The sequence below is a fragment of the Ochotona princeps genome, chromosome 7 (assembly GCF_030435755.1).
Source record: "Ochotona princeps isolate mOchPri1 chromosome 7, mOchPri1.hap1, whole genome shotgun sequence".
NCBI lineage: Eukaryota > Metazoa > Chordata > Mammalia > Lagomorpha > Ochotonidae > Ochotona > Ochotona princeps.
In genome coordinates, this window is record NC_080838.1 from 42,121,480 (window position 1) to 42,143,688 (window position 22,209).

General features: G+C 36.4%; 1 long non-coding RNA gene across 1 annotated transcript in view; it reads left to right on the forward strand.

Moving 5' to 3' along the window:
• The first annotated feature begins 12,676 nt into the window (after nucleotides 1-12,676).
• Nucleotides 12,677-22,209, forward strand: part of LOC131480764 (uncharacterized) — a 34,142-nt gene continuing 24,609 nt past the window's right edge. Inside the window, exon 1 of the long non-coding RNA XR_009245795.1 lies at nucleotides 12,677-12,851. This is a non-coding gene — a long non-coding RNA (uncharacterized LOC131480764). The remainder of the gene's footprint in view (nucleotides 12,852-22,209) is intronic.

Consider the following 22,209-nt stretch of genomic DNA (forward strand, 5'->3'; position numbering starts at 1 on the left):
AAAACATGGGAAGCAGAAAAGAATAGAGACCAACTAGAACATATGAAGATATGCTCGTCACATGAGGGCAAACTGACTTTTGACTCCAACCATGATGATGTGGGTATTTTGTAGAAGTCAGCTCCATTTTTCATGGAGCGGGAAGTGTCTGGCTCAGGATTCAGAGATGTTCAAGGTGATCTGGTGGGAACGCATACCTTTTCACAGTGCATGAGCTAGTAAATGAGCTAGTAGAAGAAACTCCCAGAGTTCACCAGGATCTTTAGAACGTAACATTATTAAAAGCTTCACTTCTGCATTCTAAATATCACGTGAACTTCTTTTTGACCATCTCTAAATCACATCCCTTACAGGGAAGAAAGTTGATCATGGTTACTTTATCAGATTTTTATCTATGAACTGTAATATTAATGAACAATTTTAAAAATAAAAATGTGTGTTGCAAAGGAGAACATTGCAACATTTTTTGTAATAGCAAAACATTAGAAACACCCTAATACACCAATAGTTTAAAAGTTTAAAAAGTCATTCTGGGAATATTAGTGACATTACTGGTATAAACTACCACAAAATTCCCTTGCCCTGCAAAGACACAAAACTTGTCTTTAAGATACTGTGAATATCTCTGAATTTTACTGTTGGGATGAATTTTAGAGAAGTAATTGGCTTTTGGCAAGAAATGATTGCTTTTTTGAAGCTAGTTATCTAAGAGAGACTTTTCATTGCTTTAATATTTAGAGGCCTTTGGGATTCCCCCACCCCCACCCCTTTATCTCTCCAGCAGCTGGGAGACAAATTTTGCATGAATAGCCTCATTAAGTAAATGATTTCTTTCTCTTATGTAGGTTCACATGGAAAATAGTTTCTCAAGAATATTGCTGCGGTTAGAGTTCAACTGAATGTGGTTTTGGCTTAGAATGTTATGCATTGGGAAAATAATCGGAGTGCTGCTTTACCGATCAAGAAGATCAGTAGTGGCAAGCCTGTTTTCCTTCATAGTAGTCCTATAGTGCAACTATCCAAGTTACAGATAGCTATGAGGCTTGCTTTCTTATAAGAAGTTGTGAAGAGAAAATGAACGCATTGATATTCAGCATTTTGATGAGATTGCCGGGGAGGAGATGATGCCCTGGAGAGAGAGCCTGGACAGAGCGTAAGGAGGTGCACCTTCTGACAGGGCCAAGTAGCAGGGGTCGCTGCACCACCTCCTTCCTGTTTGGATCTGTCCTAGACCAGAGCTTCAGCATCAGAGCTATCATATCCTGGTCCCCAAAAGGGTGATCTTCATGGCAGCTGCTGTCAGAGAAGATAATTAGGATGAAAGTAAGAGAACAAGGAATGGCTGGCATAAGAAGTTGGTGTCATTTCACACTTTTTCTGCAAAAATCATTTCACTTCTTAAGTACCTGGTGTTGCATCTTCTATTTTCCTATACTCATATGTACGAATTAGGAGGACCCAGAGAAGTTCTCCCCCAGTTACAGCTTGCTTTAGTCAAATCAAATGTTAAGAAAATAATTGCACCAAAAGTCCTCATTGTTGCATTTTGATGTTTCTCTGGAAGAACATTCTAGACATTCATTGTTACTGAAAAGAGTATTCTTAATTTGCATTCTGGCAATACAACTTTCTTCATAATTATGCTGGCTTAAGTTATCACTCTATGGTTCTTTCAACAAGAAAAATATGGAGTAATTAAAGCATATATCACTAGAAGCACAGGAAACTTGATCCTGATCTGCTAATAGCTATATGACTTTTAATGTTCCTGGAACTCGGTTACCTTATTAGCAAAGCTGATTATGTCTTCCAAAGTAGTTCAGTGAGAAGATACAAATCAGTTTAAAGGAAAAATGGGCCCCAGATTGTGTTCTTTCCTTTTGAGTGAGGTCACATTTAAATTTTATTCAGTGCTGTATGGATTGAATGTCAACATGGTCTTAAATTGCTGTCCTTCTGGACACACCGTATCTTACCATTATCATTTATATTTCAAACCTAAGTCTGTCTAGGACCATCACTCTTCAGTATTTCCATTTACCTGATTCTGCTTTCAGGGTAGAAGAAAAGTGAATGGTAAAGCAAAATTACAAGACCATGTAGAAGACTAAATAATAGTAAAATGCTAAAATCGTAGGATTCTATAAAATTTCAATATCCTCTTTAAAACACTTCCAAGCTTATTTTCATTCTATAAAATAATTAGAGGATATGCTTCAAATGAATCTGCAAATGACTTATAAATACCACCATAGGTGAAAATTCCTTCCAAATGCAATTAAAGTTATTTTCATGTCAGCTGATTTTAGATTATTCAAATTGCCCATTAAACATTGGGATTGTTTTTCTTCTTGACCCTTCAAAAGATTAAAAGTTAGGAAGATTATTCTAATCAGCACATGACCAATGTTGGTATTTAACATGTTTTTTTTTTTTTTTTTTTTGCTGCTGTGAATAACCCCAATTACTGCTGATTGAAGGATGGCAAACTGGGGGAAGCACAGTGAGTGAGATTGTTCCGTTCAATGTCATTGTTCATCATCCCAATCTGTATTTTAATGATCATATAGAAAACTCAGTTCAAAATATAAAAGTCAGGGCCCAGCACAATAGCTCAACTTGCTAATCTTCCTCCTTCAATTGCTGACTTTCCAGATGGCTTCTCCACTTCCATTGCATCTCTCTGCTTAGGGCCTGGGAAGACAGTAGAGGGTGGCCCAACGTCTTGGGAACCTGTACCTGTTTCGGAGATCAGGAAGAAGATCCTGGTTCCTGGCTTCCAATTGGCTCAGCTCCAGCTGATGTGGCCACTTAGGGAACGAACCAGCAGATGGAATAGCTTTCTCTCTGCCTTTCCTTCTTTCTGTAAATTGACATTTCCAGTAAAATTTTGTTTAAAAAGCAGAAAAATAAATTATGCACTGACAGCATTTCAATTGACCTTCGATTATGTAGTGATATGTAGCTAATGATTTACAGAGAACAAAGTTATTTCCCGTTCTTTTAGGTAGCGCCTTCTCTACTGAAACACTCAATTTTCTGCTCACTTCAATAGACTCTTCCTTAATCAAAAAAGTTTCATGCAGCTTCAAAACAAAATGGAAACTACCAGAGGGTGACCAAATTCATTTCTACTTGGCAGACGTTTCAAGCTTAACTGTCTTCAAGGCCTCAATCTTTTTTTCCATTTCGTGTTATTTGGCTGTCGTGACACTCTGCTATCTAAAAACAGGGCACATTCCTCTGTCTCTTGGAGTCTTAGAGTGCGTTGCTCCACAAAGAAAAACCAAGTAAGTGTTTCCAAATGCTGAGATCCTCTTTCCTGTGCTTGTTAAACTTTTCAGTTGAGATGCCAGCCTGACTGCAGACCACAAAAATGGCAGGGTGTGCTGGGAAGCCTGCCAGCTCTCACATGCATTGCTGGGTGGAACCCGTGTGTCCAGAGGCTGCTGATTCTGATACAGGTGTGTTTCAGAGAACCACTTTCTCTGTTACCAGAGCTGTAAGTCGGCTGGTCCCACCAAGTGTGGGAAATACAGTGTGGCTTTGGGCCAATTCTGTGTGCCTCGGAACATGCACTGTTCATTGAACTTGAATCTGTGCAAGCTGTCTCAGGGGTTAAAAAACATTTTCTCTATTGTTTAAGCACTCTTTCCTTTTAATGATGAATGCAATTTTAACATCTGGTTCTCAAGTGATCAGAAGACATTTTCATGAAATAGGAGTTCATTTGGGTAAAACTTTAAGCTAAATGAATTATTATAAATAGTTTTGTTAAATATAGTCTAGCTTAAAATAATATGGTTATTAGAAGGGTGCATTATATCAGCAGTTTCTTTCTTTGTGTGACAAAGAAATGATTTAAATGATTTAGCGAATAGTAATTACATTCAGAATGAGGCTTGGGTAGCCTTGGCAGTCCTAACGAATTCATGTGAGCTTTTCTCAGAAAGATGGTAGTGATATCTAATATCCCAAAGAAATTGATGTGGTATTTGTAAAATTTCTAGATCCAATAGCAAAATATGTTGATTAATTAAATATGTAATGATTAATTAAAGCATAGTGTATTAGTTGGAGAAGTAAAATCGATTCCAAAAGACAGTCCACAAATAAACTGGAAAGTAACTTAGGGAAATCCAAATAACATAATCTTCTTTCTGTGGTCCTAAGTTTATCTCTAAAGTAAGAATATGTGTGTGCACGTGTGTGTGTGTGTGTGTGTGTGTGTGTACGCATGGTCATGAGATACTAATCAGTGTTGGAAAGACAGACTGTTTTCCTGCTGGGCCTTGCTCCTGCCCTTGCCTCTAACATGAGTGCCAGTGTCGCGTTTATGCACAAACGTGTTTGTGTGCATGCGTACATGAGCTCACATTGGATTGTCTTGGAATTGGAGGATGATACAGTCAAGTCAGTTTTTTTGTGTTTTGCTGCTTGTTAACTTTGGTGTTTTAAGGTTGGGTTTGCTTGTCAGTGAGTGAGTTGGAAACTGGAAGTGGACTGTCAGGTGAGGGAAAGGAGAATGGTCTGTAAAAGCTCTTAGGAGAAAGTGATTTTTTAATTGAATCCTCAAAGATCACTAGGATTGACTTCAATTTAAATGAGGAAGCAGGTTATTTCAGGTTGAGAAAATGACATGTGAAAACATACAACAAAAACAAGTGAGAAAGTGAGTTCTGAACTCCTGGCATTAGCCTGGTCTGGTCCAGCTTTCAGGTATTTGGAGAGTGAACCAGTGTGCCAATGTCTGTCTTCCCTTATAAACAGTATTTTTTGAAGTCTATCTGTCTTTGCTTCAGCTTTGTCCATTCAAGTGATACCAATACTCAAGTATGTAAGTTACACTATTCATATAGGTTTCTATATGGCTCAAATCTTTGTTTAGATATTTTCCACTTCTTTTTTTCAAGCATTCATAAAATTGAATGCATAGGAAAATAGTAAGCTCTTTTTTGGGGGCATAATTGAGTCTATTTATAGTGTATCCATTGTGTTATAGACAGACCAAGCATTGTTTGTTTAAAATACATCATGTCTATAAGGTCCTTCCCAGCTAAACCTCCCCCTGGAAGAAATACTCTTTCCAAGCAAATGACATCAGTGTTGGCTGTGTGACTTGCTTTAGCAAATGGGATGCATTACACTGAGCAAATTTCAGAGCTCTTGCCTGGTGCTACCATTGTTATTCCTTTTCCTCTTCCTGGAGAACATTTCCCACATTAGAGCTACTCTTTCTGTGTGGGGTCATATATAAGAAATATCATGAGGCATGGTTACAAATAACTCACAGAAATAAAGCTTGTAATTTACCTGAGATTTGTCAGTTTCTTTTTACCACAACATCATATAGGGAACAATGAATACCAATACATTTCCATGTCAACGGAACCATTGATGTTATACAATACATAATTGCTTTTGACACATTTCTCAGAAATAACTTTGACCTCTTTCGAAATTCACTGGAAATGTAGGCTAATGCCATTACTTTATGTTGTCATTCATAGGCCAAAGAGATAGCTGCTATTTTACTATTAATGAATGTCATGTTTGTAGTCACATGTACTTTCATACATAATATCTTTGTTTTTAAAATTCAGAACCATTCTAGTAAATAGATATTACTTTTTTTCAAATAGAATGAAAATAAGCAAATAAAAATGTCTAAAAACAGCATGATTTGGGGTGATAGCTGTTGTAACTGAGCTGAAATAAAACGTCATTTTGCATTTAGCTGCATTTTCCTGATGTCTAGTGATCTTGAGTATCTTTCTCTCTCTTTTTTTCTTCTGATATTATCATTATAAGACATAATTCCATAGGCTCATGGATTTTCTTCTCCTTCTCCAAATCCCTTCCACACCTCAATTCCCCATATTATTTCGGTAGTAGTCCTTCACAGTCATAAGTCCATCATTCTGCTATTTCTAACCATATTTTTATGCATCTGTTAGCTGTTTTTATTTTACCGTTTAAAAATGCCTGTTCCAATCTTTAGCCCATTTCTTAAGTGCATTGCTTATTTGGTGTTGTTTCTTGAGCTCCTTATATATTCTAGATATTAACCTTTTACCGGATGATAGTTTGCAAACATTTTATCCAATTCTTTTTGCTGCCTCTTTCTTGAGTGTTTACTGTACAAAAACAAATACTGATGAGGTCATGGGGAAAGGGGTACTCTAATCCACTGTTGGTATGAATATAAACTGATACAACCATTATGGAAGATGCTATGCAGAAGCCTCAGAGATCCTGTTTAACCCAGCCATTCTATTCCTGGGAATTTACCAAAAGGAAATGAAATCAGCAGTTGGAAGAGTTGTCTGTATCCTCAGGTTTATAGCAGCTCAACTCACAAGATCTAATATATGAAATCAAGTCAGATGCCCATCAGCCAGAGACTGGATAAGGAAATTACATACATTCTCCTTCTCTCTCTCTCTCTCTCACACACACACACACACACACACACACTTACACACTTAAACACACACACATACACACACGAAGTACTATTCAGACATAAAAAAAGAGAAAACTTCTCTTTCCCAACAAAATAGATGAAATGGATGTAATTGGAAACCACCATGTTTGGTGAACTAAGCCAGTCCCCCAAAAGACAAATATCACGCGCTTTTCCTGATTTGTGGTAACTTTCATGCAGAGTACATGAATAGTAATGTACATGAGTGAAATAAACATTTTGAGAATTGGTTATTGTTTATAGTCCTTGTCTATTCTCCTGAAAAACAGCAGTTTTTCTACTTACCACTTGTTGAATTCCTTACTTAGTACAGGGTTAAGCTTGTGACTGTAAAATGAGTTGAAAATATATCTTTGTCCTTTTTTGTGTGTCCTGTTTTATTTATTTCATCTGAGAATATTTTCATCTGAGAATTTTTTTTTCATCTAGAATATTCTAAGCTGTTTACTTTCTTTCTCATTCTACTAAAAGTAAGAAGTGATTTTTCTTGGATCCTTACTATGAGAACATTAACCATCTGAGGTAAAACCCAAGGAAGTATGCTTTTCCTTCCCAGGAGTACAGCCAGGGGGTATTCTGCAGGAGTTTTACATTTTTGACATCATCTACACGCCAGGAAAATTATCAGATTATCATTCTTTTTCCTCCTAGGGTAACGGTCTAATGATGTCTGATATAGTCAAGCTAATCTCAAAGCTGTTTCCCTGTATTTGCCTGTCTACCTAGACTAAGATTAGTGATTTGCGTTGTGTCCTTAACTCTCTGAAGAGTCATTGGTTCTCAATTGTATTTGTCTTTATGCCATGTAAGTCTTGAAATAATGGCTTTTATTCTAAAGTCATGTTGAAATAAAACTAGAAGGCAATATTAGCATTTTTATTCCTTTAAGTGACTGTCAAGTAGGCTACAGAAGAAAAGTGGAATTCAATAAAGTCCATAAGAAAAGCATAGATCTACATGAGCAAATTACAAAACAACTGAATATGATGTTGAAGATAATACATAAATTTGAAATAAATGAAATTTCACAGCTAATTTAAGAATTGCAGGGCCCAGTGCAGTAGCCTATCAGCTAAAGTCCTCGCCTTGCACTTGCTGGGATTCCATATAGGCACCGGTTCTAAACCCGGTGGTCCTGCTTTTCCTGGTTGGGGCCTGGGAAAGCAGTCGAGGACGACTCAAAGCCTTGGGACCCTGTACCCGCGTGGGAGACCTGGAAGAGGCTCCTGGCTCTTGGCTTCAGATTGGTGCAGCTCCAGCCATTGAGGCCACTTAGGGAGTGAATTAATGAACAGAAGATCTTCCTCTCTGTCTCTCCTCTCTGTATATCTAACTTTCCAATAAAAAAAAAAGAATTGTTGAATCATCTGATGGAAAATTTGTGACATCTGTAACTAAAAATAGAAGCAAATATGTCTTTTAATAACAGAAACTACAGAACTTTTGCAAGGAGAGTAAGAGAAAATTCTTGTTGGCTACTAGTAAGGCAAAACCATGTGCCATAAGTGACTAGTAAACACAATGGCAAAATATTTCTCCAAAATATTAATAAATAGCAGAAGACAATGGAGTAATATCTTCACAGTGCTGAGGGTATGGTCTGTTTATTTAAATGTACATACCTGCTTTCCACCACTCTCACCAACCATTCATCAGGTATGACCAGATATGGATATAATAAATATTAGAAGGGATATCTGGCTTAGGAAATGCACTCATAATAGAAAATTCTCACACAGCCAACTATTCAAAGGAATTGGATAACAGCTTAAAGCAGGGCTGTATTTATTTAAAAAAAGAAAAATTGGAAGTCAGCTGTACAGTTACCCTACATTTCTCCCCAAGAGAATTATCCATATTACAGGACAGAACACAGTGGCTTATTGAGGAACAGAAACAAAGATAAAAATTTAGATCAGAATTTAGTTCAGGTGGCTGCAATCATGATGTGCTGGCCCACAAGTGAGCTAGAGGCCAAGCTGTATAAATCTGGGCATAAGATTTCCTCAGCAATCTTTGAATAGCTCTTACGATGCATGTGTCAGGATGGAACTGTGAGGATTAAAAAAGAGGTGTTGACTAAAAGCTGAAAACCTGGGCAGCAATTTGCAAGCTGCACAGTTCTTGGAAGTGCCAAGCAGGCTTAGCATTCAGCTCTTCTGCAGGAAGGCAATTATATAGATGCAGCCTATGAGTAACATGTGCTCTGTGTGAGTGAAACCAACCTGTCAAAGCCTACAAAGAAACCTCTCCAGGGACTAAGTAATTTGTCAGTAATTTAGCTGCTTTCCAGAGCAAAAGTGAACACTCCTTCAATGAAGATATTATAATACACAGCCTCTACATTGAACCATCTGCAAGCTCTGATGTTAAAAAAAAATTACTAGACATATAGTGGAAGCAGGAAATAGTTGCTTAAAATCGAGATATAAAACATTCCATAGAAGTAGATTCAGTTGCCTGTTACAAAAACTAGAGAAGAATAATTCGTGGTAGTGAGTGTTTATAGTTGTAGGTTACCTTAGCATCATTTTTAATGGAAGTTTAATTTTCTCACCCCGTGGAGTAGGCTCCAAACCCTGGACACAGTTAACAATTTTGTATCCACCTGAGTGGCTCCAGCTGGTGGACAGAGATGAAAACGGCAGTGTCTTTCCTCTCTATCATGTTAGATTTCCCAGCTTTCTAAAAACTTTGTATGAATACAATTCAGACATTTACCCATGAACTTAGGGTGACATGATCCTTCGGAACTGATGACTACTTGTTTTAAAATCACCAGTTGCATGCAACTCCTAAAAGGAAACCCTTAACAGGTGCCCTGGACCCAGTAGGGGAAGTGATTCATGAGTCCTTCCTCTCTGTCTGCACTCCCTGACCTCTCTAAATGTATCTCAAAAGCATGCTACATAGGGCCCAGGGGCTGCTAAGTACTAAATCAACCCTTAAACTTTGGAATTGTGGCTGTATCACTCAAGTCGGCCTGCCACCTGACTTCCGACAGTGAAGCTTCTGAGAGAGGAGATCCTGGCAGGTGGGTTCCTTGCTAGTGCTCCACTGCTTGAGTCTCTGATAGGTATTGTAAACAGTGCTTACTAGCTGAGAAAGCTAAATTTCATTAAGACATTAAAACATGAGATAAATTATAGAGGAAAAGATATACAGGTGATTAAAAGGATGAAAAATCTCAGTAGAGATTTCAGATCTGTTAAACCATTTAAATGGACATTAAGAATTGCAGATTGTATCCAATATACTAAACATGTCCTATTTGTTCAATGACAGAGTGTTTAAAAGAGAAGATAGTACACATATATATATGTGTGTGCATGCAGTGAAAACACACAAGCTAAAGCGTAAAGAGAAAAATGGAAACACAAAGAGAGAATAAAGAAGAGTGGGTCACATTCAAAACATTTATGAGGATATTTTAGAAGTGTCTGCATATGTGTTGGAACATTACAGTGCACTTGTGACAATGTGTGTTGGATGTTAACAATTTTTTTTAAATTTTACTTCTTTTTATTATTATCCTTTTATGATACAGTTCCATAGGCCTTGGGAATTCCCTTATCCCATCCCTAATTTCCTCCTCCCTCACTGGGTTCCCCTATTTTATTACTGTGGTATAGTTCTTCATACACAGTCATAGCAGGCCTGGACAATGGCAGCGTGTCCAGCATCCTATTGTCAAGATATAGTAAACAGTTTCATTGGGAGTCCATCTTTGTCTGGAAGTAGAGATGCATACTGCATTGTATCCTTACATCTGGATATGATAGTCTCCATTACCCAGTTAGTGAACAGCCCCTTAAATGAAAAGCCACAACACAAAATGAACAGCAAGAAGAAAATAGAAATTTATAATACCATGAAGTTAAATAACATGCTTAGTAGACTGGATTAAAACACAAAACTCATCTATTGTTGCCTCCATGAGACATGTTTCACCAAAAAAGATCAACAGAAACTATGTCTCATGGATTTTGATTTTTTTGTTAATTTCACCTCTTCAAAACACTTTCTTCTGATTAAGTTCTTCAATGACTCATAGATCATACAGTAGCATCATTTTCTTCAAGAAGGTTCTTGATTTTCTCTTTCATTTCTTCAGTGACACATTAGTCACTCAATAGCGTGTTATGTAGCTTCATAGTGTTGTGATCCGTTTTTCTTCTTCTTTTTGACTTTGGTCTGTGGTTTTTCATTTAAGGCAAAGTATAGTAACTGTGTAATGGAGACTATTATATCTAGTAGCATGCTATTCAACTTCAGTATGTTAATAAAAATTTTAAGTAATAATTAGAAAAAGTTCATGGAACACACATATTTTACAGATAAATGTGTAAAGAGAAAAAATTATTGCTTAAAATGGCCAATCTTTAAAATTTAACTTACTAGTTAATAAGAGAACCAGTGGGTTTAAAAAACTGAACTGAAGAATTAAAGTTTATTGCCCCTTTATTAGGGAACTATTTGAATCATTCTTTCTGTACAAGTACATTATTGTTAAGAGTTTGATCAGATATATTCAAAGTCATGCATCCATATTAAAATTAGGTACTGTCACATTAAGAGAAAAACGATCTACTTTTTCTCATTTTCCAAGTCATTCACAATTTTTATCTTCTTTTTATGTATAATTGAAGTCCCACAAAGAGTGATCAACGGTTAATAACTCATATTATTTTCAATTTTGGATGTTTTAAGCTCCAAATTTTAATCCATAATTATTTTCACTAAGCTATGGATTAGTAAAATTCTTTTACTAATAAAGCAAAAAAAAAAAATTAACAGATTTCCATTACAGAATCTATGTAAGTTATATTATGGCAATCAAATGATTTGGATAGCATTTATCACTCTGGAAAAATTAGTTATCTTAAAATTAGATGATTATGGCACACATTATTTAACTTATTTGCAGGGTTTAAGACTAAAATCTGAACTTGAGCAAGAATCCCGGAGCATACCCTACATTCGGGACCTGTGGTGGGTGGGAAACTGGGTGGGGCTTTTCCCTTAACATCCCCCTTTACCTCAGATACATGAATGAAACAATGTGGAAATAATAGTCTTACCCACTTTTCTATAGCCCTTGAACCTTTTTACCCTAATTAACTATGTAAAGATTGTCAAAAATATAATAAAAATGAAAAAAAATCTGAACTTTGATCCTATTTCCTTTGATACTTCGCAGAAATATTCTTTGTAAATTATTGTGATGAAAATATGAATCCATTGGAGAAAAAAATGAAGGTAAATTCGTTGAGTCTTTGAGCAAATTAAGTAAATTGAAAAGAGGATATTAACAAAAAAGGAAACACCTACCAACTCTAGCCCTAAGAGCATAGAACAGAAATGTGTCCCTGATGGAGCAGGACGTACAGTTATCTCCTGTGTCTAAGTCAGCCACTACTAATGAATATCATACCTTAATCCAGAAGAAAATAATCTCTCATTAACTGTGAATTGAAATACATGCTATGCTGTTCCAAATATTTGATCAGCTAATTTAAATAAAAAGTAGTCTCTGCTGATGGAAATTATTTATCTTAAGTGAGAATTTTTTCTATCCAAAATGGAACATGCATAGGAAGAGTTTAAGCTTATTTCATTAAGAAATCTTCCAAATGAGAAAATAAATCATCAGATCTCTGTTATTTCTACACCTCAAAAAAAATTTTTTTTAATCTATGGCATAAGCATTTTGGAAATTAGAGAAAAACTACTGAATGAGAATGATGGCAAAAATGGGTATCTCTATGCACACTTTCTTTTTAAATGTAGGAGAAAGTGAGATGCATTCTCACCATAGCATTCAAAATTTAAATACAATTTAAAAATTCATTACTGATACTAGATTACTGATAGCATATGTAAAATGAGAAGAATATTGGGATGCTGTTAATGCATAATATTCATGACCTAATTTTTGCTAAACAATTTTTTGGAAATTAGAGAATCATACAAAGATATGAACACTGAAATTGGGAAATTTTCTTACTTTGACAGAAAGCATAGCAAAATTTTATGATGTGGTGAACCACTTACATTTAAATGCTGGATGCCAAATAATATTACATATTGTTTAAGGAGTAAAAAGTAAAATTAAAGCAGAAGGATAAACATTATAAAAGATGCAATTGTTCAGAAGTCTCTGAGATGCTCTTCTTTCAAAAGGTATACTTCAAGCACCAAGAGGCTAGATTATATGAAGTTTGAACAACATAATGAAAGTGAGATACTGTGCCTGCATGAAAATTTTGTAAATGGAATCAACTGAAAAATGTACAAGATCACAGCTTATTTTTTCTGGGATTTATTATCACTGTGCAAAAGCAATACAAAATTGTTTGCAATGGTAATTTATTAGCCATCCTCCTGAAGAAATTTTAACTCTCAAGACTCAGAAGCTTTTCACTGAAACGTGAAATTGGTGCTGTGGCTCATGGGTTAATCCACTGCCACAGTGCCAGCATCACGGATGGTGCCAGTGTGAGTGACAGCTGATCCACTTCAATCCAGTTCCCTGCTAATGTCTAGGTTACAGCAGCAGAAGACGGCCACAGTCCTTGGGCCCCAGACATCCTCACTGGAGTCCCGGATGAAGTTTCTCGCTCCTGGCGTTGACTCTGACAGTTGTGGTCATCTAGTGAGTGAACCAGTGGATGGAACATCTGTTTGTCTGTCTCTCCCACTGTAACTACCTTTCATACAAATAAACAAATAAATAACCTTTAAAAGCTTAAAAAAAATCTGTGAAAATTTTAAATGTCTGTAAGGTAAAAATGACCAAATTTAGCATCTATTTCTTACAGAAATTAAGACATTAGAACACAAAAAGTTGTAACTGCTCCCAGGAAGCAATTATGTACGAATATCAATCATGCATTTTATAATATATTCTAGTGGTTTCTTTAAAATTATTGTGGTGAAAACTTCACTTTTATTTATTTGTGATAAATATTTGAACATGTAAGATTTATAGAATGCTATATATTGTTTTGAAGAAATCAGTCGCATATTCATGTTTTTACTGGAAGATGATGTGACTTTTTTCCGGTTCACACAAATACAGCATATCAAGATGTGTTTGAAAACATGACCTCAGTCTTCCCAATTTTTCCAGTTATATCCTCGCCATCACTACAAAAGAATGAGAACTCTTGATAAAGTGAAAACTTCATGTCAATTTTTTTTGAGTCTTTTTATAGCTATTGGTAAAGATTATAATAACTTAAATACAGAGTAACAAACACATGACTACTTACATTCTGTTCGAGAGTGATGTAATTTTTTCTGTGTAATAAATAACATGATTTATTTCATGTGAAGCATCTAATACAAGTTTAACATATATCATGGTGAATTTGCAGCCTGTAAATAGGCAGTACCTGGTACATGTATCATCTGAATTATTGCCCTATTTCCTTGTTCAACATTTACCTAAAGAAATGTACTTTGGCTCATGCAATCCCTTTGAAGTTTGTTTCATATATACACGTATACATGTGTGTGTGTGTTTCAGTCTATTGTTCAACCTACCTTCGAACTATGTGTGTGTTTGTGTGTGTGTGTGTATAATTTTTCCATCTTTGCACAGTGTGTCATGCCTAGGTCCCACTTCCTGTGACTTCCCTGGTGGAGACTCAACTGCCGCAGGAGTCAGTTCAGGGCCTCCGGCACGCAGGATACACATTGGGTCTCAGCGCAGGATGCGGGCAGGCAGTTGGAGAAGGATCAGAGTCTAGCTGTAGTAGATACAAGCAGAACCACTGAGAGCAATTCTAATTTCAAATATCTTTGATATTGGGGAATATTGCCAGAATGCTTTGTTTGATTCATTAAAAGCATTTTTTAAAATTTTTACTCTTTCAATCTAGTAAATCTTCCCAAAGAATCTTACAAATAAAATATATTTTCAAAAAAGTTTCTCACCACTATAGGGGTGAGACATTTAATCTGACTATATCCATAAAATGTTTGTATGTCTGTATGGATAATCTTATGTTTTGAGAATATCAAAGTGATTGATATACTGTATTTTCCATGAGGCTTTTGCTAGCTTCTAGATTAAAGAACAATGAGATATTTCCAGGTCATTTACAATTTAAATAAAAAGGACTTTGATTACAAACCTTAGTTCAATATTGATCTTCTCAGAGATTGGGAATGAAGTTTCCTGTGGGGAAACTTTGTTCTAGTCTTTAAAGTTTTGCTTTGTTATTTCTGCATCTCTAAGTAGCTTTTACAAATACAGGAGATACCAATTGCTCACTAAGTTAATACTAATTCTGATTAGTCCAACAAGTGCGGTGGGTCTCTGTGTCTGGCTTTGTACCAGCCAGACGGGATCCTCTTACGAACAGACTGAGAAAGAGCTTACTGTGGCCACATCCTGCATTTGCTACCATTTCTTGGCTGCAGTGCTAAATCATTTTCTTCCTTTAAAAATGACAGTGGGCCAGACTCATCACAGAATTGCAAACTCTCCCAGCGGTGGTTCAACACAGACCTTTTTGTGGAGCTACTATTTTCAGTTTGCTGGACTGCGTCTGTGTTCTTTGTGGCACAATGGTGTCAAAGAATGGATCCAGGCACATTGTTTTTCTAAATGTATGATGACCTTTAGCACATAGAGCATTGTAAATAACAGAAGACAAGAAGTGCTCGTTGATCTACACAGGTTCAACTGTACAAATGCTTTTTAAGTGAAGAAAATTTGGACCTTAAAACTTTCTGATTCTGGCATTTACCAGGTGTAGAACTTGGGCAGTGTTTCCTGCGGGCCCCAGTGTGTGCGTGCACATTTCTTCAATCATTTAGCTTCAGTTATTTGAAAGGTAGACAAATACACACTCACACACACACACACACACACACACACACACACACACACAGTGGGGGTGGCAATAAGAGAACTAGACAAAGGGGGAGAGAGAGAAGTTGAGAGAACATGTCTTCTACTTCCCAATTCAATACCAGTTGCATGAATCAAACGAGGCAGGCCAATCAGAATACAGTGGACATAGAACTCAATCTAGCTTTCCTGTATGGGTAGCAGGGACCCAGCTTCTTGAACCAGGAAGTGCTGGGACTTGAACCCAGGCACTCCTATATGGATAAGGGCCTTCTGAGCAAGTTCTTCACCTCTCTGACACACACCTGATGCAGTCACCTGTCTCTGTGTGGATGTTTTGAGTAGTCATCAGAAATAATAGTAATTTAGTATATTGTACATATTAAAACTAATATAAATGACTAAGAAATGAGTGTGGATTAATTTGCACATGATCTTATTTCTCTGTTAAGTGGAAAACTTTCTAACAATCTCTAAACTGTTGGATGTGTGCATGTATACACACTTGCATCTAGTGGTACAGATAAAGATTGGTGGAGGGAATGACTAGAATCAAGGTAAAACACAAGTCAAAACAGGTCAGAAAACAGCACTTAAGAGGCCAGGAAGAAGCTCTTAGCGTAGGTAACTTGTTTCCTGCAAGGGGGGGGACGATGATTTAGCAAAAGAGTAGAACAACTGTTCAGCCTGTTCTGTACTTTTCCGTGACGTCAAGATAATCTTACACTCAGCCTCTGATCTTTCTGTTCACTAAAAAGTATGATCCTGCTTCTGTAAATAAATATACTTTAACATCTGTAACAGCATAAACTAGCTTCCTAATAATTATTGTGAAACCGTGATACTTAGTAGTTACCAAGATGCACTTTCCACTTACGTAAGCACTGAGTTTTTTTTAACCTGTTTCAGACGTGAGAGATATCTAGGTTGTTGTATCTATGACTGGCTTTTCTCCAGATGTCATGTGAAGAATTTATCAATATTACGTTAATACTTCAGAGGACTGTGGAATGTACTTTCTAGGCAGATTGTTTAAGCTCTTTGGGAAGTTGGGCAGACACCAGAGGGCAATGGAATTCTGGTCTCTGCAGGAGGGATGCCGAAAGTTTTCTTCATGCACTTTTCATGCTGGGGCTCTCTGTGCCTGTGGTCTCCTGACAAAGGATCAGTTGCTGCTTCCTCACATGGACTACTCATCTTTGTAAGGACTCAGGAGAGAACTTAGCAAGAATTTTAAAAATGTACGTGTGGTAATAAAAAAGGAGAGTCCAACAATTCTAGATTTTATAAATACATTATTTGGAGGTAGACCAGTATAATTCTGGTAAAACAACAAGAAAAATTATGCGTTCGTCTTAATATTTTCATTTGAAACATATTGTTTTTAGTTTTGGTACAGGTATCTTGGAATATTACTTCTCATTTCTTACAGATATAGCTTAATGTTTATTTCAGCTTCATAAAATGATGATAAAATTTGCATAGTTAATGAAAGGCATTGGAGGCATTTTCCAACACTTATGCATTTAAGAACATTTTCTCTAGTACTCATTTAAGAATATCTCATCAAAAATGTTCTCACCAAATTCACAGGCTTTTCCCTGCTCCAATCTCTTTGAACTATGTCCAACACAAACTGGAGTTTTTCTCCTTTTTTTTTTTACATGAATATCACTGTTCCTTCCTTGCTGTAACACCTTCCACCCTATTGCTGATTACTTCATTCTCGTCCGTCAATTCCAAGAGGTCCTATTCTACTTTGTTCTACACAAATAACATTTTCTTTTATCAGCTGCCTTCTTGACAGGTTCTCCTAGGAGGCGGTGCAAGATGCAAGCCTAGAGATAGCATTTCCTGTCTGTCTGGCACCTATCGGTTTTACTACAGCAAAGCAGAAGGTTGACAACAGTCTCCAGCCCCTGTTATTGTGAGCATTGCCCTCTGTGGGTGACCAGAAGGTGATTCCTTTGAGGTAGGAGTGCCCCACTAACCCCCACCCAGTGTTCCATCACACATGAAGACAAACGTGTGAGTGTGCTGAGCTATGGCTCCTAGGAAGTGTTCCCAGCCCCTTCCTGCTTGTTCTATCACCCCATTCTGAAGTTTAGAACAAGCTTCAAGGAACTTCCCCACAAAGGACAGAGCATGGACTGTATGAGGCCCCTCCTCCAAATTCTGGGTCGTGGTAACTCTGTCTCCTTTGTTTCTGCAGCCTTAAGGACAGTGGCTGCTTCCTGCCATTGCTAATCCATGTAAAACCTCAGTATCCCTTTTCTGCTTCTGCAACTATTGAAGACCTACTAACCAATTCCCTGTATTAAATTCCATTGTATAAATGTATAACATACCTTGTACCTTTGTAAGTGGACTGATAGATTTTGTTTTATTTTGCTCTATCTCCTTCACTTGACCTACTTTCTTCTTCCACACAGATTTCTCTTTTTAGCTGACTGGCTTTTATTAAAGTTGATATCAGAGATAAGACCCATTTCCTCAGCTACAAGCTTCATATCTGTCCTAGGTGATATAATCAACTGTTTTTCTCAATATTTTGACTGAGTTCTTATGAACTTATCTTATTTACTATACCCCAGATAGAACTCTCTTCTCTTAATACTGTTTCCAGGCTTCACCACGTCACCCTTCTTCAAATTAAATTTCCCCATCAATGGTATCCCTTCAAAAGTTCACTCAGGGAGACTTTATTGATTTTTTTTATTTTTAATTCATTTTAGTAGATTCAATCTAGCCCACAAAGACGATGATAAGAAGTGATGATAATCTCCACACTTCTCCTTCTTCCCCATTTCTACTACCCACACCTCTTCTCTGTTTCTTTTTTCAGTTTCTGAAACAGTATATTTTAAATTTACATTACAGTAAGAAGGCTTAATGTTTTAGCAAGTAAGAAGCTTACCAAGTAAGAAGCAAAAAGACCCTAGTTCTGTGGGATTATAGGCAATAGCTACAAACAGTAACTGAATGGGAAAGTGACTCACACATAAATATTTTTTGACACAGTGTATTTGAGTATTCAATTTCACTCCCACATAATATTTTAAAACAATCACAGATCACTAAAGCTGTAATAATATAACTAGTTTGAGATAACTAGATAATAAAATTATTAGTTTATAGAAATTATATAATGTGCTCAATAACAACGTTGTCAAAATCATATAACGTAACAAATATGTTTTTCTGGGTTTTTTTCTTATTTGGCTTTTATGGATAACAGTAAATGAAAATAAATTTCTCATAAAAATTCTTCATATGTACTTGCACTTGGCCAAAAAGCCTCCTTATTACAGAATGATTTCACTTCGTGTTTGCCCAGGAGAGTACAGTGTGAACCTACTGTCTCAGTTTTCGCTCTGAAACATATCCCAGATTTGAAAATGTAGGAATTTATGTGCTCAACCTCTCAACTAATTTGCTCCCACCCAGGTCAAATGACTACAGCTATTAAAGGCTTATCTTGATTATCTTCTCTAAATTATCTACATTGATTATGAAGCAAATAGTAATTGTTAAGCTTTCACAGTGGATAGATACTTCAAGGTGAAAGTAGCTGCTTTTGAAGACACCATCAGACTCAGTGCTGGCATGCACAATGAGAGTCACAGCAGCAGAGGAAGTGCTATCCATCCTGACAGTGCTCGCAGGGACAGTCTGGAAACGTGCTTCTGCAGCATTCATGATAAGCAAACGGATTCTACTTTAAGAAATTAAATACCACCTATTTCAATCCCCATCAGAGGTTCAATTAGGAACAGAATTTTTCTCTGCTTCCTGACTTGTGCTGCCCTGATACTCAGGGATGTGCGCTGTTTAAACAGCTGCTGGGCTTTACCTTAGGGGCGACTCAATTGCACTGCCCTCACATGGATCCCTGTATGAAGCTGAAATGAAGGGGAAATCTGATCATTTGCAGAAGACTTTGGAACTGAAGGTGTGTCATACTGCTACTTGAGGATAATGGTTAAAGTCCAATGTGAAGTTTCAGATAATAGCAGTTTTGTTCAGTAGATTTCATACTGAAAATTTTTTTTCAGTACAAGATTGAAAAAAATAGTATTGATGTGAATAAAGTAAATTGGTAAATTACAAAATATCTGACTATAAACATTCAAATTCACATTTAAGTCTCCTGGGAAGAAAATAGGCGAATATCCCTTATTCTCTCTGCATTTTTGCATCCTTTTCTACCCCCTTCTAATATCTATTGTGGTTTTATCACTGATTTTCACTACACTTGTGAATGAGCAGGAGCCAAGATCTCACATTCCTTTATCCCTTTAGCTCAGTGCCTTTCACATTGACTGTGAATCACCAAAATTAAGATGACGTGTCAAAACACAGATTGCAGGTGTTATGTCCAGAATTTTTGATTCCATGGATTTAGGATAGAGCCCAGAATTTTCATTGTATCACTCCTAAGTAATACTAACTCTATTTGCCTGAGAAATCACAATGAACGTCAATAATCTAACTTAACAGAAAAACATTGTTAAAAGTAAATTATTGTCAGGGAAAGCGGAAAATCAGCTGCATTTTTTGGGAATGAAATGAAGGGGAAGTACTGATTGCATGCGTTTGGACAAATGAAAGTATCATTAATATACTTTCCTTAGCAGCTTCTATCAGCAAACCTATTTCTTCCTGCTGATTTCAGCACTCGTGGGCTATTGACAGAAAGCATTCATGGAGGAAATTTGATATGAGTTTATTAACCTACTAAGTGAATTTATTGATTTGAGAATATTAAATGAGAGTAATTTTGTCACTATTTAATTCTAAATATTTTGTGGCCTGATAAACACTTTGCAAATAAAAGGTATATTAAATCAAGCTTTGTACGTGATGGAACCTGCATTTAGTTGTATCCATGATGCTACAGGAACAATGCAAAGGAATAGCGTACACTTTTTAGTCACATTAATCAATGGCTTGTTGCTGTGGATGCATTGAAATTTTCAATTTACCTCCTGGAGACTCTGCCTATTGCTTTATATTTCTTTTAAAAAATTTATTTATGGGCCTGGCACAGTGGTCTAGCTGCTAAAGTGCTCAGCTTGAATGCTCCAGGATCCCATATGGGTGCCAGTTCTAATCCTGGCAGCTCCACTTCCCATCCAGCTCCCTGCTTGTGGCCTGGGAAAGCAGTTGAGGACGGCCCAAAGTCTTGGGATCCTGCACCCACGTGGGTAACCCAGAAGAAGTTCCTGGCTCCTGGCTTTGGATCGGCATAGCACTGATTGTTGTGGTCACTTTGGGAGTGAATCATCAGATGGAAGATCTTCCTCTCTGTCTCTCCTCCTCTCTGTATATTTGACTTTGCAAATCTAAAAAAAAAAATTATTTTATGATACAGTTCCATAGGCTCTGAGGTTTCCTTCCTCCCCTCCTCAAATCCCCTTTCTTCCCATACTTATTTCCTCTATTATTACTACTAATAAACAAAAACAAAAAATAACAAAAACTAATAATAAAAACAGTCTTAACTTCAGCATTCTGTTCTTTAAGTGTATCTTGACATTATAGGTATAGACAATGGCAGAGAGTCCAGCATCCTATTGTCAAAATATATTTGACAGTTTCATTGGGAGTCCATCTTTGATTTGGAAATAGAGATACATACTGCATTGTATCTTCACATCTGGATATGATAGTCCCTGTTACACAATTATTATACATCCCCTTAAATTAAAAGCCATGAAACAGAATCAACAACAGGAAGAAAAACAGAAAATTTACAACAACATGACATTAAATAGCATGCTACTAAATGACCGATGTGTCACTAAAACAATTAAAAAAAAAATAAAAACCTTCTTGAAGCAAACATTGCTACTATATGACCTGTGAGTCAGTGAAGAGTTAGTAAGAAAAAAAATCTTTTTTGACAAAATGAAAATAAAAACAAAAACATCAAAACCCATGAAATGTAGTAAAACAGTATTGAAAGAGCTATTGATCTGGTGTTTTGCGTGAAAATTGTCTTCTATCAGAGAGAACATATGATATCTGCTTTTTGGATTGGCTTATTTCACTGACCATAATGATCTCCAGTTGGGACCATCTTGCTGAAAATGTTAGAATTTCGTTCTTTTTAATGGCTGAGCAGTATTTCGTGGAGTGGATGTATCACAGTTTCTCTATCCCTCTCTCTTTGGATGGGCATCTGGGTTGTTTCCATGTCTTTGCTATTGTAGATTGTGCTGCTGACATATAGGATCACAGATCCCTTTCTCATATGCAGATTTCCTTTCCTTTGGATATATTCCCAGAAGTGGGATAGCTGGGTCATACCACAGATCAATTTTCAGTTCTCTTATCACCCTCCACACTGACTTCCATAGTCTGATGTAATCCCATTTGTTTATTTTGACTTTGACGACCTGGTGCATTCCTTTATTCCAATCAGTGTCCTGAGTGTAATCTTAATTTTTATAACTTCCAATTTCACAATTACTATCTCTATTTTTTCATCAAGTGCTTAGTTATATTTCTATCAGCTTGTGTCACATTTCCTTTACTCAAATCCTGTTTCACAATCTTTTTTAATGTAATGGAATATCTGATTCCATTTATCTTTTTTTCTAGCTATAGCTCATCTCTTTCAATAAAATGTTTTGTGAGATATTTCAAAATATACACAAGACTCAGAAATCCATACATAAATTAAAAATGAAGGCAGAAAAAAACATAGAAAGCAAATTAAGGGAAAACTTTGAATAGAGGAATGCTTATTGTAAATATTTAAATTGTTATGGTTTAATAAATAATTCTGAGCTTTATATTTGAAACAAAGGGGCTATGAACAGTTTTCACAAATCATTTAAAGGCACAATATTGT